This window comes from Octodon degus, unplaced genomic scaffold (genome assembly GCF_000260255.1).
Source record: "Octodon degus isolate 3935 unplaced genomic scaffold, OctDeg1.0 scaffold00004, whole genome shotgun sequence".
In the NCBI taxonomy this organism is placed as follows: domain Eukaryota; kingdom Metazoa; phylum Chordata; class Mammalia; order Rodentia; family Octodontidae; genus Octodon; species Octodon degus.
The window spans coordinates 9,268,944-9,273,240 of record NW_004524580.1 but is presented as its reverse complement, the minus strand read 5'-3'; the positions used below and the strand labels follow the sequence as shown (position 1 = coordinate 9,273,240).

The 4,297-nt window shown below is 39.5% G+C and overlaps 1 protein-coding gene and 2 pseudogenes across 1 annotated transcript in view; 1 reads left to right on the top strand and 2 right to left on the bottom strand.

Annotated features, from left to right (window-relative positions):
• LOC105742306 overlaps positions 1-974 on the bottom strand; it is a 66,504-nt pseudogene extending 65,530 nt beyond the window's left edge.
• Ppfia2 (PTPRF interacting protein alpha 2) overlaps positions 1-4,297 on the top strand; it is a 536,445-nt gene that overhangs the window by 71,556 nt on the left and 460,592 nt on the right. The window lies entirely within an intron of this gene.
• LOC105742305 overlaps positions 3,225-4,297 on the bottom strand; it is a 17,395-nt pseudogene continuing 16,322 nt past the window's right edge.

The following is a 4,297-nucleotide window of genomic DNA, read 5'->3' as shown; positions in this document are numbered from 1 at the left end:
TTTGTTCCTAAAATTCATTCTTTGGTTTTAGAAAACACGAACTCGTACAGGTCAGGTCTGGAGATCCTTTTTCCTTATGTCATCTGGAGGTTCCCTGTATCACTTGGAGGTGACACACCTGAGATCAATTTTTCTCCCTGTATCAACAGCATGAATGGGTAAGTCATCCTATCACAATAGTTCCCAGCTTTTTGGTACCAGAGGCTGGTTTCATGGAAGACAATATTTCTACGTATGAAGGTTGGTAAAGGGATAGTTTTGAGACATTCAGTGTCATACTTATTGAGAAATTCATTTCTGTTATTATTCCATTTAATATATCATGAAATAGCTCACCATTATGCAGAAGTGTGAAGGTCTTTTTTCCATTTCTGCCACAAGATAGTTCCAGAGGGTAGTGGGAGCGTGATACTCAGAGTAACTGCCGATATCTGGTGGACTCTATAATCTCATTATAATTGCTGCTGCTGTAGAAAACCTTGCTTCACAAAAATAGGACTTTGGAAATAGAAGTAGGTTTTTCAGGAAAGCTCAAGTCATTCCACCTTGACCTTAATGCAGAATGTACAGAAATGTGATGTTGTCTCAGACATACTTTTAAGATCACGGTTGTTTGCAATCTCAAGCAGTTGATTCTCTTCTGGTACAGAAAACATTGACTCACCTGGTTTATTCACAAAGAGGTCACAGGTCCATGTCTTTCAAGTTCAAAAATCTTTTGCTATTTGGAAACGATGCTCCAACTCATTTCAAAGCTGAGCTAAGTGATCATGCACCAGCTGGGAGAAAGAAGGTCTCAGACTCTTTCAGAATTTTTGTTCATTCCTCACTTCCATGATTGATTCCAGTCTTGCTTTGAATGCAGCCACTTTATCTGCTGACCTGAGCTCAATTGTCATTTTCACTTGAAGTGGTGAGTTGAGCTCTTTGAGCAGGTTGATATGGCACCCGAGTAATCCAGTTTTGAGACCCATTATGTGTCATAGAAATGTGCTAACAGCGGTGGCTATTTTTCTAAAAGAAACCTCTGGAGCACCACTTATAACTCACAATTCTAGCTAATATTTTACACCTGAGAAAGTTTTGTCTCTTCTGTGTACAATCTTTGTGCTATGCACCCACCATCTCACAGAACCGTGTGAATAGACACTCATTAAAGGCATGTTTAGTAATTTTAAACACATCTTAAAAAGTACTGTCAAATTAGGTGACTTTTTTTGGCAAGCCAGCATCTCTCTATGGATGACATGATGTGTAGACTCACATTTCAAAATTACCTCTTTGATTTAAATAGTGAAACCAAAATGATATCCAGTCATGGCAGTTGTCACTCTGTCTGTATATCAAGGCATAATATCAGCTTAGTTTTCTGGTACATAATTGTTAAAAGACATAGATAGTTCTGTAACTGTGGTGGTGATTGGCAAAAACATGGACATGACTATCTGTAGGCACACCATCTTGAAAAATATACAGGATAGAACAAAAAATAAGAATCAAGATATTGGGTACAGGTACAAATTCCACAGGTTGAGCATAATCAATATCTATGACAAATACATACTGATAAAAATATGAAGTCAAAAGAAGAAAACTATATCAGGTGAAAACAAGCATTGTTGCCTGTTGTGAACACTGGTACACTCATCACCTTGGACTCCGTTCCACTATGACTCATTCTTTGCCATTTCATCAGTTCATTAGTGACTGTCAGCCAAAAGAGGAACACATGTCGCCTTTTTAAACTTCTGCCTGTCATAAAGCTCATGACATACAGCTTTACCACCAGCAGGATCAACTGTTTACCAATAATAAAATGCATTTTACCTTTAGCAATGTAGTTACCCACTAAGAAACATGTGCTAAATTCAGACACATTTGATGAAGTGGTGGTCTGTAGTAATTGTTTCTGTTCTTTATGTTCACATTTAAAAAAAAAACAACAAAAAAAAAAACTCCAAAGACTTGTCTTTTCATGGAGGATTCTCGGTCTCCATGTGGCAAAGCAGTTTTGAAAGTTTCATGGCTTCGCTGGATAGCTGATCACCACATATTATACAAAACAGGCATGGATGATGAACTTGAACTTTAAGTAGAACTCCTTGATATTGTTCTTTCAATGCAGCTTTTGAATATTAACGTCTTTTGCTGTCTTATCATTGAGCCTTGGCCCTTTCAAGGAAGTTTTTTACTTAGTTTTGACTAGGTTAGCTTATGGGCCTACCAGGACTGTGACTGGGAGGAGTGTGCAGCACTTGAAAGAGGTACAGATGGAAATAATAAAGAAAATAACTGTCAGGCTATGCACAAATTAAAGTAAGTGTTGAATTCTGACTTAAAGCCTACCATAAGATACTGCTTAATTTTCACTTGTCACTCACTGATCAGATTTTGATCTGAATCTACAAGCAATTGGATTTATTATGGTCCCTCTTTAGTCAAATGGTTCTGCTAATATCGATCTCTATTTGTGGCCAGTTCCCAGGGTTAGCATCGCTTCCTCAGTTCCACATCGCATCATCAGGCATTAACCTCTTACAGGCTTGATCCCTTGAATTTATAGTTCATAGTAGGATTTGTGTGTATATGAGAATCTAATGTGTTCACTGACCTGACAGGAGGTGTAGCACAGCAGGTAATGAGAGCAACAGGGAATGTCTGTAAATACAGGCAAAGCTTAGCTCACTTGCCCAATACTTAACTACTGCAACCTAGATCAACATAGGCCATGGACTGATGCTGATCAATAGCCCTGAGGATGGGGCTCTTGTCTAAGAGAACCACAGAGTCATAAGATGAATTTGTCAAGAATTCAGCTCCAAGGAGCAGCAATGTCTCAGGGGAGCTCAGATGAACCATGAAGTCTGAAATCACATGGTCATGGATAGAACAAAATCCAATTTTTTTTTTTTTTTTTCCGGAACCGGGGATTGAACTCAGGCCCTTGCGCTTGCCAGGGAAGTGCTTATTCCACTGAGCCATCTCCCCGCCCCCCCAAAATATTCTTGTAAGAGAAATATTTCAAGGCAAACAATATAATAGTATTATTATCAGGGGCTGCTGAGATAGTTCAGTAGAGTAAGCACTTGCCTGGCAAGCACAGGGTCCTGAGTTCAATCCCCAGTACCACACAAAAAAGTATTAATATATAATAAGAATTTTTTTTTCAATTTGGAAGCAAATTTATTAACTGACTAAATCATAAAAACACCATGGTAGATACCTTAGTTCATCCTTCTAATAAGCCTGTCAGTCTGGTCCTCCCTATTTCCAGCATCTCCACCTTCTACAAAATGGGTGGTCTTTTTCTTCATTCCACCTCATGGAGATGGTAACTTGAATGGCCACAGGAAGTTATTTGCCTCTTTGAAGTGTTTTCTAGCAGTAGAGATCTCATGAATCAGATCTTCCATGCAGATGATTCCATATTTACCAAGAGATCGAGCAATCCATGAATTATCTCTCAAGGCAATTCACTTCTTACTGATTTTATCGTAGCCATATTTGTGTATTAGTTCATTCACTGCCTTCAGGTTTGGGTACCCCCATGCAATGTATGGCTCCACAATTCTCAGCATGTTCATTGAAGCCTTCTTGAGCTTCACGAAGGTGTCATTGAAGATTTGGCTAAGGAGAAGAAGCTGCAACACCTTGCAGACCTTTGAGCTCACAGCACTGATACCCCTGATCTGGATGACAAATGCCAGTTTGGGCTCTGCAGGTACATAGAAGTTGCCAGCTTTTCTCATCATCCTAGCCATTCGGATCTCAGTTCTGTACATCTGTCTGTACTCCTTATTGTAGTGCCTGGTGTTTTCATAGATGAGCTTCCTCCTGGCCTTGCAAATCATCTTCTGGGCAAACTTCTTTCTCAGGTGTTTTATCTTCAACTCTGCAAAATGTCTTTGCTTTATCTTAAGGGCTTCTGACACAGCAGGGACCTTCTTTTTCTTCTCTTCTGCACCCTCCAAGGCTCTAGCCAGAAAAGAGCTCTAATAAGAATTTTAATCAGCAATTTGTTCAGGTTATTGTATCCTCAACAAGAAAAGAATTTTTTAAAAAATGTATTTGGTACATGGTCTCACTATACATCTTGAACTCGTAGTGATCCTTCTGTTTTCGGTCTCCTCAGTGCTGGGATTACAGGTGTGCTTGGGTGTGGGGCTGGTGCAGCATGTGCTGCCAGGGATCGAATCTGAGTCCTTGCTCTTGCCTAAGCAGGCACTTAGTCTGCTGAGCTAGCTCGTCAGCATGACAACCACAAAAAAGATTTAATAAAATGGTGGATGAAGAAATA